Genomic DNA, 13,892 nt, shown 5'->3' on the forward strand with positions numbered 1-13,892 from the left:
GTCTCTACTAAAAAATACAAAAAAACTAGCCGGGCGAGGTGGCGGGCGCCTGTAATCCCAGCTGCTTGGGAGGCTGAGGCAGGAGAATGGCGTGAACCTGGGAGGCGGAGCTTGCAGTGAGCTGAGATCCGGCCACTGCATTCCAGCCTGGGCCACAGAGCGAGACTCCGTCTCAAAAAAAAAAAAAAAAAAGAATTGAAGACCAGCCTGGCCAACCTGGTGAAACCCCATGTCTACTAAAAATATAAAGAATTAGCCAGGTGTGATGGCATGCACCTGTAGTCCCAGCTACTTGGGAGGCTGAGGCAGGAGAATCGCTTGAACCTGGGAGGCAGAGGTTGCAGTGAGCAGAGATTGCACCATTGCACTCCAGCTTGGGTGACAGAGTGAGATTCAGTCTCAAAAAAAAAAAAAAAAAAGGCTTTGGCCCCCATAGTGCATTACAAGATGAGAAATGAAATGTGGGATCCTAACTTCCTGTTACGTTCTGTATTCATGGTCATGTTCCTTTTTCCTGACGACTTCAGCTGGCTCAAGGTACTCCTAGACAGCAAAAGGCACGGCACCCTCCCCTGCTGAGGCTTCCCTGTGGTTGGGGAACTCTGATGGTGGGCAGTTTTTACTCCAGGCCACCCCGGAAGGCCATGCAGTCACGGCCTCCCTCACCATCCGCATGTCTGGGCAGTTCTCTGGCTGGAGAAGGACTTCAGTCCTGGCCAGAACTGAGCCACTGCCAGGAATCCCTGAACATCAGTACCCAGATCACTTCTGCCCTTGTGGGCCTCTGAGCTGGGTCGATTTATCAAGGGTAGGGATTTTAGAGGCAGGTTCAGGGCAGCCCTTCTGCATTAGATGTCAAGTAAGTAGTTTTTTTGTTTTGTTTTGTTTTTGTTTTTGAGACGGAGTTTCGCTCCTGTTACCCAGGCTCGAGTGAATGGTGCGGTCTCAGCTCACTGCAACCTCCATCTCGAGGGTTCAAGTGAGTCTCCTGTCTCAGCTTCCCGAGTAGCTGGATTACAGGCATGCACCACCATGCCCGGCTAGTATTGTATTTTTAGTAGAGGACTGGGTTTCTCCATGTTAGTTAGGCTAGTTTCAAACTCCCGACCTCAGGTGATCCGCCTGCCTCGGCCTCCCAAAGTGCTGGGATTACAGGTGTGAGCCACCGTGCCCTGCCAAGTAAGTAGCTTTATAAAGTTCTTGGCCAGGCGTGGTGGCTCACACCTGTAATCCCAGCACTCTGGGAGGCTGAGGCAGGTAGATCACCTGAGGTCAGGAGTTCGAGACCAGCCTGACCAACGTGGAGAAACCCCGTCTCTACTAAAAATACAAAATTAACCAGTAATGGTGGTGCATGCCTGTAATCCCAGCTGCTCAGGGAGGCAAGAGAATTGCTTGAACCCAGGAGGTGGAGGTTGCAGTGAGCCGAGATTGCGCCACTACACTCCAGCCTGGGCAACAAGAGCAAAACTCTGTCTCAAAAATAAGCAAATAAGAAAAAAGATAGAAAATAAAATAAAGTTCTTGCAAATGAAATGGAAAATGGTTGCACGTGGTGTAAGATTGTATCATTTGGACTTCTTTAATTACACTGGCCAAAAATCCAATTTGAAGTGCCCTTTGATGTAAGGGAAACCTTTGACTCAGGTGCCTGTGGGTATGACTGGCCACACGCAGGGAAAATAATGCCGCTCTTGGTTCCCACGTGATGGAAGGTGCCTGCTTGTAGCACAGGCCTCTTTCCTCTCGGCATCTCTTCTCAAGGTGCCTTCTGAAGTCCTGAGTTCACTCTGATATGGAGCCTGTGTCCAATCCTGAACCAGGCACTGTGGCTGGGTGCATTGGTGCCCTGATTGGCCAAGCCTGGGTTACAGGGCACAGAGATGGCAGCTGGGGAGAGATGGTTCCCCAAAGACCTGTTGTTCATGATAAAGATGTCTTGTATTGAGCTGGGCGTGGTGATGCATGCCTGTAGTCCCCACTGCTTGGGAAGCTGAGGTGGAAGAATTGCTTGAGCCCAAAAGTTCAAATACAGCCTGGTCAACATAAAAAAAGATGTGATAGGCCAGGCGCAGCAGCTCACGTCTGTAATTCCAGCACTTTAGGAGGCTGAGGTGGACGGATCACCTGAGGTCAGGAGTTCAAGATCAGCCTGGTCACCATGGTGAAACCCTGTCTCTCATAAAGATACAGAAATTAGCTGGGTGTGGTGATGTGCGCCTGTAGTTCCAGCTTCTCAGGAGGCTGAGGCAGGAGAATTGCTTGAACCCAGGAGGCAGAGGTTACAGTGAGCTGAGATCGTGCCACTGCACTCCGGCTTGTGTGACAGAGTGAGACTGTCTCAGGGAAAAAAAAAAAAAAAAGTGATATATTGAGGTAGTGGTAGGTACCATTTTGACCCGTGGAGACCATGCTTTGCTGTAGTTCTGTTGCCATTTATTAATTTATCTTGTTAAAAATTGAATGTTAGAATGTAAAATGGAACTTAAAATCATTAAGTCATAGCCGGGCATGGTGGTTCACGCCTGTAATCCCAGCACTTTGGGAGGCTGAGGCAAGCAGATCACCTGAGATTGGGAGTTCGAGACCAGCCTGACCAACATGGAGAAACTCTGTTTCTACTAAAAATACAAAAAAAAAAAAATTAGGTGGGCATCATGGCACATGCCTGTGATCTCAGCTACTCAGAAGGCTGAGGTAGGAGAATCGCTCGAACCCAGGAGGTGGAGGTTGTGGTGAGCCGAGATTGCGCCATTGCACTCCAGCTTGGGCAACAACAGCGAAAAACTTCATCTCAAAAAAAAAAAAAAAAAAGAATCATTGAGTCATTCCATTTGCAGATCAGGAAGTGGAAGTTGAGAAATTTGCCCAAGGTCCCCAAACCAGGAGGTAGAAGAACTGAGGCAAGAACCCAGGTTCTCTGAAGTGCAGGCAGGAGGCTCTTTCCAGTATGGAGTACTGACTTTTTTTGTTTGTTTTTAGATGGAGCCTTTCTCTGTCACCCAGGTTGGAGTACAGTAGCTCAGTCTTGGCTCATTGCAGCCTCCGCCTCCCAGGTTCAAGGGATTCTCCTGCCTCAGCCTCCCCAGTAGCAGGGACGACAGGTGTGTGCCACCATTCCCGGCTAGTTTTTTGTATTTTTAGTAGAAATGGGATTTCACCACATTGGCCAAGCTGGATTCAAACTCCTGACCTCAGGTGATCTGCCCAACACAGCCTCCCAAAGTGCTGGGATTACAGGCATGAGCTACCGCACCCAGCCTAAAGTGTTGATTTTTATGGCAAATGGTCCCTTCCTCCTAATGGCCCAGGGGAGATCTGTGTATGGCTAGGTCCTGTCTGAGATGGAGACATTCAGTGACATCAGCTTCCTGAATGCCCACCCTCCTGTGCTGTTTCTTGCTGGCACTGGGATGAGGACATGGCTCTGGTGTGGCTGTGCTTTCTGGATTCTGTTGAGAGATTTGGGGTAAGTCGTGCTGCCTCTCTGTCTCCTTCTTTGGAAGACAATGCCCAGGACAGTGGTGCCAGTTTCAGGTACAGAAAAACAAAAATAGCGCTCTTTTGGACTCAGTTCTCTGTCACCTCCAGTTTGTGAGGGGACAGGTATTTGACTCAGCTTGGCAAAGCCAGGAGTTGGGTGTTGTAGTAAGAGCTCAGCAGTGTGCTCTGGGCTCTGAGTCTCTGACTTAAGAGGAGACCTCAGTTCGGTCTTACACAGGCTTCTTACCTCAGGTGAGTCACTTTGCTGCGGTCTCTGTGCCAGAGGTCAAGGCTGCCCCTATGAGGGCTTTGGGCTCTTTGAGGGTATGCCGTTATGTGTATATTAACAAAATGCTGGTGCGCCTGGGAACTTCGGGGCAGTGCTCACCAGCTCCTGAGTTCTCGGGAGTGAAGTTTGGGACTGGATGCCTCTTTCATTCTGAGCCTCTCCCTCCTGTGTCTTTCCTTTTGCCCTTCAGATGTTTGCTGACAGCCAGTTCTCTCCCAAACTGTCTGCCAGCCCAGACTGACCTGTCTGCCTCTCCTGCTCGGTGCTCAGAGCACCCTGCCTGTTTATGCCTGAGGCCGGTTCTAACTGGTCCCCTAGTCCCCTCTCTCACACACCTGTTCCCTTTGGCTTAGCCGTAGTGTTGCCTCTCGTCCCTGTTTCCTTCCTCTCTGTGAGGCTGAAACTCAATGTTACTTGGGGATATAGCACTCCACAGCCTACAGTCATTGCTCATTTAATCTTTGCAGGGAGTGTATGAGGTTAGTAGGTAGGCATTAGCATGCTCATTTTACAAATGGAGGACCTGAGGCCCAGAGAGGTATGATTTGCCCAAAGACACACAGCTGCTTTGCTATTGAGCACAGCCAGTCCTGGAATCAAAGTCCTCTGGCATTGGTCCATCATTCACTGTGAAATGTTAGTGCAGGCTGGGCATGGTGGCTCAGGCCCATCCAGCACTTTCAGAGGCTGAGACAGGAGGGTTGGGGTCAGGAGTTCAAGACCAGCCTGGGCAACATAGCGAGACCCTGGCTTTACAAAAACAAGCAATAACAACAAACAAAATGGTAACTCATAGGCATGAGTTAACCACATGTGGGGTGGGGATGCCCTAGCCTCACAATGGGGAGACAAGGGGCTTGAAAGCAGAGTCAGGCATGGTGTTGTGTGCACCTGTGGTCCCAGCTGCTCAGGAGGCTGAGGCTCAGGCAGGAGGTCAAGACTGCAGTGAGCCGTGAACCCACCACTGCACTCCAGCCTGGGCTGGAGTAAGACCTTGTCTCAAAGACTGGTGGGATTTGAAAGTGGGCCCTGGGCCCCACCTCCTCACAGCCCCAGTCCCTGATAGCACCATCATGTGGGCGATGCCTGTGTAACCCTAAGCTATGTAATAAAGCCAGACAACAAAGACAGCTCCCTGGGGGCCACTGTCATGGACCAAGGTCTGTGTATCCCTCCTTTCCACATCCCCCCAAACTTGACAATAGCAGTGCATGGCACAGTGGATGTTGTCTTGGCAGGGAGCTTATAACTCAGCTTAGGCCAGATCCAGGAGGACAGGTCAGTCCTTGAGGAAGGGCAGCAGGGACCGAGGAGGGCCCCTGGCCTCCCCCGCCCTGATTTTTCTCACCAGGAATGAGGCTCAGAGGCGGTGCCAGGGAAAGGCCCACTTTGGACCTACTCACAGCAGCGTTAGTGCCACTTTCCAGAGGTGGTGAACCGATTCCCTAGCAACCAGGGGCCCTGCCTGAGTAGGTCACAGCAGTAGTCGGCTCCTCAGGAAAGAGGAAGACTGCTCAGCTGGAGCTCGGGACACATGAAGGCTGGTGTGTGCTGGGCTCTCAGGGCACTGTCCTCCCCAGCCCATCTCCCAGGGCTGAACCTTAGTGACAGGGAAAAGCAGGGTGTGGGGCAGCGATGCTTCCCAAAGCCACCTGCAGGGTTGGTGCTGGAAGTTATCCGATGGCACTAAGCTGGCCATGGGCTCGCAGTGACCTCTCTTCCTAGCTGGAACTTCCAGGGTCCCTGTTGGACAGGAAGTATCCAGAGGACACAGCAGCTGAGCAAGGGGCCCATCTCTGGTTCCCTCCGTCTTTTCCTTTGTGTTTCTGTACCTTCACTCTGGAGGGCTAGGCGGGGGAACATGACTTCCTTTTAGTCTTGTGGTCCAAGCATGGATGCAAACACCTTCCTTGAGTTTCCATTAGCATAGCTGCCACAGGCTGACCTTTCCAAAACACATTACTAAATATGAAAGGAGAACAAAAAAAAGCTAAAGATAGGGTGTGTGAAGAATAAAAACCGCCTGGCTCACAAAGAACAAGTTACTGGTTTGTTTCCAGGGCTTTCGGACCCGGCCCTGTTATTCCCCTTCCAGGAGATAACCACCTCCAAGGCCAGTAGACCTCTGCACATCCTTTTGCCAGGCTCTTTGGCCTCTGCGTGCTGGCTTGTCCACTGTCTAGGTTGTGTTCTAGGACCTGTGCCACCAGGAATCGTCTCCAGACTACTTGACCACCCTGTGGTCAGATCTCTGTTCTGCCCTCTTCTCTACCCAGGGCTGCTGGTTGTGGTGGTGGAGGGAGGGACGCCTGTTTCCCTAGGTCTCCCAGGTGATTGGCACCTATGTGACTGGACCTTTTAGGAGTGTAGCATTGTTCCAAGTAGGCCTTGGAATATGACCTACCTCTTGCCATACTGCTCAGGCCAGTTTAGCCCACGAGCTGCCATGCAAAAGGCTTTCTCCAACATCTGATCTTGGCAGAAACTATACAAGTCTCCCCACCTGGTTCCTTCCTCCCACTGGGCCACAAGAATAGAAACTGATAAGAAGTTGGCCTGGTTGATGGAAGTTTTTTGGGTAGGCTGGGGAAAAGATTGTTCTAGGTTTGGAGCGGGGCACAAAAAAAGCCCCACCACATGTCAATGAGGGAAGTAGATAAGATCCTGGCCAAAAAGTTCAGTTTCTAGCCTGTGGTGTCAGCTCTGCGTCCTGCTTAGCATCTCGGTGGGGCCCAGGAGCCAGATGTGACTCCAGGCTGCTGCTTGGTGGGCATGTGCAGTATGCCCATTTCATTCCAGGTGTTCACTTGCAGTCCCAAGAAATCAAAAGAACCACTGCCTCACAGGGAAATGTGGGGGCAGGATAGATTAAGAAGGGGGTCAAGGCCAGGAGTGGTGACTCACGCCTATAATCCTAGCACTTTGGGAGGCTGAGGCGGGCGGATCACCATAGTTCAAGAGTTTGAGACCAGCCTGGCCAGCATGGCGAAACCCTGTCTCTACTAAAATACAAAAATTAGCCAGGCATAGTGGTGGGCGACTATAATCCTAGCTACTTAGGAGGCTGGGGCAGGAGAATCATTTGAACCCGGGGGCGGAGGTTGCAGTGAGCCAAGATCATGCCATTTCACTCTAGCTTGGGTGAAAGAGCAAAACTTGGTCTAAAAAAAAAAGGAAGGGGGGGGTCAAATTGTCAGTTGCGGTGTCCCTACCCCACTGATAACTTAGGAGCCCTTTGGAGGGATTTGCCTGGTACAAAGTAGGCCTCCATACCTGCAGCCTGGACTGTTGCTGTCACCATATTGCCTGGCCCCAGTGGCTCTGGCAGACACCCCACCTTGGTAGCTTGGCTAGGCAGGAGGATGAAAGGTTATAGGCAGAGGCCATACCAGCCCAGTGGAAGAGGCGAGGTCTGTGACTGGGGCTGATGATGAGAAAGAACCTTGTGTTCACCTGTACCTTTGAGTGTGACACCAGCACTAGCCAGGCGAGCGAGCTGCTCCGACCTCTGGCCACCAGGCTGGGACAGGAAAGCCTCTGAGACCCAAGGCTGCTGCACCCCCAGGGCCTCATGTCCCACAATCTCTCAGCATTCTCAGGGGCTTAGCTTGTCCTGTGTGTTGGAGCTTTGGGCTGAGCCTGTTTCAGTATGCCAGCCGGGTCACTGTGCCACTGCCCTCTGGTTTGCAGAGGGCCTCTGTGCCTATGCAGTGACTCCACAGACCCCCATCTTGCAGCTTTCCTTTCCACTGAAGCAGTCACTTCCCCTGCTGCCTGGGTCCCTGTCTTGCGGGTTCGCAGTGCTGGTGGTTGGATTGTGACCTCTCTCCTGGTATTTTCTCCCCTATTCTCACATCCCTCACAGGATCTGGGGATAGATGGTGGATTTTTAAGTCCAGTCCTTCAACTCTGGGCCACAAAGACTGTGGCCTGGAGGTTCCAGAGCATATCTCCTCTTTTCCTTGGTATGCATGGGCGGGACTTGGAGGTACCCTAGCTTAGCCCCTTGCCATCAGCCCCTGCTGGAGTCTAGCAGGCCTGAGCCTTTTTCAGGGTGGCCAGCCTGCCGGAGCTTACAGTGGAAGGAGGGTAGGAACCAGACCAGAGTCCCTTGCCATGGTCCAGCCTTGATGCTGACATCCAAGAGTTGGGAGGGGGGAGGGAATGCCCTGCCCTCCCTGCCACTTTGTGTGAGTCACCCTGGCTGGGCTCTTTAGGAGAGCGTTTGTGTCCCTGCCCTGGAGTCTCCTCTTCCTGCTGTGTGCCCTTGCTTGGAGTTGTTCCAGGAAGCCTCTGGTGTGGGAGGCTCTGTTGCCACCAGCTGATTTCCTGCCCCAGGTGCATGGGTAGGGGAGGAGAGGGTTGAAGGTTACCTGGAGAAATCGCTCGCTTTGCTTCCCTTTCACCCCTCTCCTGGAGAGGACAGCAGAGTGCACAGAGGTTCTCTTCTAACCCTCTCACACCCAACCTGGTCCTCCACAACCAGGCTAGAGCGTGTCTATGTATCTGGGGAAGCCAGGGCTTGGGAAGGAGTGGACTGATCCATGTTTTGTGAAGGTCAAGGAAGGCCCACTTTGATGAGGGTGAGTTTGGCAGGGAGCATGGTCCTGCTCGCCGAGGGGGGCTGTAAGTAGAGGACTGCGTCTGCCTTTTCCTCCTTGAAGCCCCAGCTCTGCCCTCAGCAGTAGTGCCCTGCTGGTGCTTAGTATTCCTGTCACTAGCTCTGCCTCCTTAGAGAGGGGAAAGTCTCCAGTTGGGACCCTGGGATGCCAGTCTCTGAGGTCAGCTGCCCCTGATACCTTTGGAAGGGGCAGCCCTCCTGGAGGAAGGATAGCTGTCAAAGCCAAGGAGCCCTGACTTTGTGGTAGGCTGGAGGGCTTGCAGGAAGTCCTCAAAACAGGAGTTCCAATGCTGTGCTCCTTGACAGAGCAGGAAGCTGGCCTGATTGTTTCCTGAGAGGACCCCCCAGACCGTAGGAAAAAGGGCTTGGCTAAGGGGTCAGGGAGGGTTGTTCCCAGTCTGGCTGCCACTGCCTGGTGTCGATCAATAACTGTTGGCAGAACACGCAAGTCTTGTGTTTTTCTCTTGTGATTCAAAGCATACTCCAGACATGCAGATGAGCGCAGAAGGAAACAGAGGACCCTGACAGCTCCTCAGTGGCTCCTTATTATACATCCGCGGTGTGACCAAGATCAGAATCATAAGCAGTGATGAGCAGCCAAGCTACCTGGCGTTCTGAATCCTGTCTTGAAAGGAAATCAGAGCAGACTGTCAGCACCTTAGTCCCTTCACCCTGGGAGATATGTGGTCCAGTTTAATGGCCCCTTGGAGGCCATCAGAGGGCAGGGTTGGGAGATGAATTTCTAACACTCCCCCCACCCCCAGCCATGCCATGCCACCCCACATTCTCCAGACCCTCTCTGGCTTCCCCTGGGCTACCGTTTATTCATCCCACTTCCTACTTCCTCCAGAAGTCTCCCCTGGAGACTTGGGTTCCTCCCCGTCTCCTACCTTCAGGGTCTTCCACTCTTCTTCTGTCTCTGTTAATGTCTGAGGCTTTTGGCTCTGCAGAGAAACTCCTTATTATAATAACTTTGTATTCTAGAATCTTGTTCCTACCTTGTGGCTCTCTGGCCTCAAGACTCAGGGAGCTGTTTAGAACCAGCTCAGGTCAGGCCTCTGCTCTGCAGGGTGTGCTAAAGTGGGGGCTGGGGAAGGGGTCACGGCCATGTTCCATAGAATGGATACGTGCCCTCCTCTGCTGGGTCTAGGGGTGAGCATCAAGCAATGTAGAGCTGGCCCTGAAACCGCAACCTTCCTGGAGGCTGGTGCCTGCTGGGAGTGGGGCCCCAGGGACGAGAGTTCCTGTGGGAAGCGGGGGCTGGGAAGGTGGAGCAGGGCGGGGGTGCTGTGGAGCCAGAGTGAGGGCTGTGCGGGAGGGGTTTGTGCCTTGTGATGCCATGGGGCTCCTGCAGAGCTGTGGCCCTCAGTCTGCCCAACCCAGGACCATAGCCAAGGAGGTAGAGCTTTATGTGTGCCTTTATGTAATCCTCATGGAACCCCTTCTAGATGGGCGCTATTGCCATCGCATAGATCAGGACCATGAGAGAAGTTACATGGTCAATAGCTGACAAGTGGCAAACCCACAATGTGAATCCAAGTTCTTCTAGGCACTTTGTTCACCTCGAGATGCTTTGAGCCGAGGTGAACGGGTGAGCGATCTGGAAAGCCCCAGCTGGGAGAACTGCAGCCTGTGGTGCTTAGGGGAGTGAGCTGCAGGAGTTCCAGGTCAGCAGCTGTGGCGGATGTCTGTTGCCGGGCCCTTAAGAGCAGCACACTTCCACTGTCCCTGCTGTGGTCCAGGCAGCTGCTTCAGCTTTACACGCACACCCCTTTCCCACAGGCTTGGATTTGCTCAATCTGGTTTGTACCTGAGGCCTCATGTTTCTGGGTGGTCCAAGAGAAGTTAGGGAAAGCTCTCACTTGTAGAATGTCAGAAATGAAAAAGTGGGGGCAGAATATAATTATCACTTTAATATGCATACTTATGTAATTCATAATAATGGTTTCAAAGCATTTTTTATAACCATCATTTCTTTCGATTTTTATAGCCCTGGGCTTATGTAGAGAGATGATACACTCAGTTGGACAAGCATTTATCGATGCCTTCTATATGCAGGACAGTGCTAGGCGCTGCAGGTACGGAGATGAGGAATTAAATAGCATTGTCTCTGTACCCTGAGAGTTCTTAGGGTTTATAAGTGAGAGACACATACATGTCTTTTTAGTTTCAGTGTAGAATCTTAATAAATGTGGGCCAGATTTGGCTTGGGATCCAAATTAGTTTGTAAGCCTTAGAGAGTAGGGTCTGATAAGAGATGAGGCTGGGGGAGAACCAGGTTTGGGCATCTCTGAATGCTATTTATGTTAAGGATCTTGACCTCAGCTGCATGAATAAGGGCACCCCATCTCATGCTTTTGAAATACATTAGCAGCTGAAAGAAATAGGTAAAACTGGAAATCACAGTGGTGGTCAGCAGTAACCAACGCTGAGATCATTGAGGAGGAGGAGAGTGGAGGTAGGATTGCTTCCTTTTGATTGTTAAAGAATCTTGGAAGCTGGGCACGTTGGCTCACTCCTGTAATCACAGCACTTTGGGAGGCCGAGGTGGGTGGATCACTTGAGGTCAGGAATTTGAGACCAGCCTAGGCAACATGGTGAAACCCCATCTCTACTAAAAATACAAAAATTAGCCGGGCGAGGTGGTGGGCGCCTGTAGTCCCAGCTACTCAGGAGGCTGAGGCAGGAGAATCGTTTGAACCTGGGAGACAGAGGTTACAGTGGATTGAGATCACACCACTGCAGTCCAGTCTCGATAGAGCGAGAGCCCATCTGAAAAAGAAAGAAAGAAGGAAGGGAGGAAGGGAGGGAGGGAGGGGAAAGAAGAAAGAAAGAACCTTGGAGCCTGGGCAATAAAGCAAGACCCCATCTCTACAAAAATAAAGTAATCAGCTAGGTGTGGTGACATGTGCCCCCCAGCTAGTTGAGGGGCTGCAGCAGGAGGATCACTCGAGCCATGGAGTTTGAGGTTGCAGTGAGCCGTCATCACATCACTGCACTTCAGTCTGGGGGAGAGAGGGAGACCCTGTCTCTAATTATAAGAAACAAAATAGCCTTTCTTCTTGGCCAGGCAAGGTGGCTCATGCCTGTAATCCCAGCACTTTGGGAGGCCTAGGCAGGTGGATCACCTGAGGTCAGTGTAAGGTTAGCCGAGAGACACGACGAGAAAGCAGGGGGGCGAGAGAGAGGACGTGTGTGAGAGAGAGAGAGAAAGAGAGAGAGAGAGAGAGACCGAGAGAGACCGACCCAAGGTCAAGTGAAGAAGTTTATTAACCTGCCGGGCTGCTCCACCACAGTCAGAGGAGACAGCCCTGAGCTTACAAAATGAGAGGTTTATTTTTATTTATTTATTTTTTTTTTGAGACGGAGTCTTGCTCTGTCGCCCGGGCTGGAGTGCAGTGGCCGGATCTCAGCTCACTGCAAGCTCTACCTCCCGGGTTTACGCCATTCTCCTGCCTCAGCCTCCGGAGTAGCTGGGACTACAGGCGCCCGCCACCTCTCCCAGCTAGTTTTTTGTATTTTTTAGTAGAGACGGGGTTTCACAGTGTTAGCCAGGATGGTCTCGATCTCCTGACCTCGTGATCCGCCCGTCTCGGCCTCCCAAAGTGCTGGGATTACAGGCTTGAGCCACCGCGCCCGGCAAAATGAGGGGTTTATATGGGGGAGAGAGACCCTGGGGTTGTTTGTCAGTTAATTTTACCATATATTATCTCGTGACTGGCTTACAATATATTATCTTGTGAAAACAGGAATTTACAAGAGGGCATAACTTAGGTTTATCCACGTTTCTTGTGACTTTCCCCGTGCCGCCTGGAGGGCTGTAATCTAGTAAATTTGGTGACCTTGCTGTGGCGCCTAGATAAGGGTTCAGGAATGCAGCTGCAGAGTATTCAGGATAACTGTCAACTGCATTGTGGCAGAGGGGGCCTGGGGCAGCTTGTCCCTAACAGTCAGGAGTTTGAAACCAGCCTGGCCAACATGGCGAAAATCCCGTCTCTGCTAAAAATAGAAAAATTGGCTGGCCGCGATGGCTCACGCCTGTAATCCCAGCACTTTGGGAGGCAAAGGCAGGCAGATCACGAGGTCAGGAGATCGAGACTGTCCTGGCTAACACAGTGAAACCCTGTCTCTTCTAAAAAATACAAAAAATTAGCTGGGCGTGGTAGCCGGCACCTGTAGTCCCAGCTACTTGGGAGGCTGAGGCAGGAGAATGGCGTGAACCCGAGAGGCGGAGCTTGCAGTGAGCCGAGATCACGCTGCTGCCTGGATGACGGAGTGAGACTCCATGTCAAAAATAAACAAACAGAAACTTGACCTGGAAATTAAAAATAACCTGCTTGGCTTCTTGGTAACAGTTTAGACTAGAATTTGGTTCCTGAATTAATTGTTCTGATTTTTCAGTGGAACTTCAGGCTGGGCCTGTGTTGGCAAACTGGGGACTTAGAGTCAGATGGGCCTTCCATTGGGGTGTTTATATGGCCAGTGTGCAGTTTTCACTAGTCAGGTGAAAGACTGAAATGAGCAAATGGTGTGGAAGAGACTGAAGTCCCGTGTTACCTGGGTCAGGGAAGGCCTGCCCAGACCGCATCTGAAAGATCCCGTTTGCATGTCTGCACGACCTACCCCATCCCTCTGTGGACTGGAATGAAGGTAGCAGTGGGAATGGGAGAGCAGTTTCAACTGGGCCTTTCAATCAGTTGACCCCAGGGTATCTCAGTCTCCTTCCCTCACTGTGTTGGCTAGAGTTCTATGAATCTTGTTAGAGATAGTTTGATACCTGTTCCCAAGAGATGGGTATTGGCAGGGATGCCCAGTTTCCTGGTACGAATAGTTAAATCCAATTCATCCAGTCAAGATGGCACTGTAAATTTATACTCTAAACACATAGCAGTAATACATAAAAAGATAAAATTCTAAAAACATATTCATGCACGCCCCCGCTTTTCTACCCCCCACCACACTCAGCATGATAAATATCCCTGTGGATGAGAAATAGACAGGAACTCAAGGAAGAAAGCCGGGCTCAGAGCGGACCTGCTGGTCTCTGAATCTGGAAGCAGAAATTTGGGATAACAGAGCTATAAAGTGTTACACTTGGAGCATGGAATTAGGGCTAGGAAGTTGCTTGAATGCACAGGCTGGACAGTAGCCTGAGAAAAGTTGCTACTGACCATTTCCTGGGGCTATAGCTTATTTTATGTTATGTTATATTATGTTATGTTATGTTATGTTATGTTATGTTATGTTATGTTATGTTATGTTATGTTATTTTCTGAGATAGAGTTTTGCTCTTGTTGCCCAGGCTGGAGTGCAATGGCATGATCTTGGCTCACCTCAACCTCCGCCTCCTGGGCTCAAGCGATTCTCCTGCCTTAGCCTCTGGAGTAGCTGGGATCACAGGCATGCGCCACCACACCCGGCTAATTTTTTTTTTTTTTTTGTATTTTTAGTAGAGACAGGATTTTTCCATGTTGGTCAGGCTGGTCTCGAACTCCTGAT

At 51.2% G+C, this 13,892-nt stretch overlaps 1 protein-coding gene across 4 annotated transcripts in view; it reads left to right on the plus strand.

The window, feature by feature from the left end:
- Nucleotides 1–13,892, plus strand: part of ST3GAL2 (ST3 beta-galactoside alpha-2,3-sialyltransferase 2) — a 66,905-nt gene that overhangs the window by 18,019 nt on the left and 34,994 nt on the right. The window contains exon 1 of one of the 4 annotated variants that reach the window (XM_023210387.3): nucleotides 3,146–3,469. The exons of the other annotated variants lie outside the window; for them this stretch is intronic. The gene's annotated coding sequence lies outside the window, so the exon portion shown is untranslated. Of the gene's footprint in view, nucleotides 1–3,145; nucleotides 3,470–13,892 lie in introns of those variants that run through there. 4 annotated transcript variants of the gene reach the window in all.

The sequence above is a fragment of the Piliocolobus tephrosceles genome, chromosome 17 (genome assembly GCF_002776525.5).
Source record: "Piliocolobus tephrosceles isolate RC106 chromosome 17, ASM277652v3, whole genome shotgun sequence".
Taxonomy (NCBI): Eukaryota; Metazoa; Chordata; class Mammalia; order Primates; family Cercopithecidae; genus Piliocolobus; species Piliocolobus tephrosceles.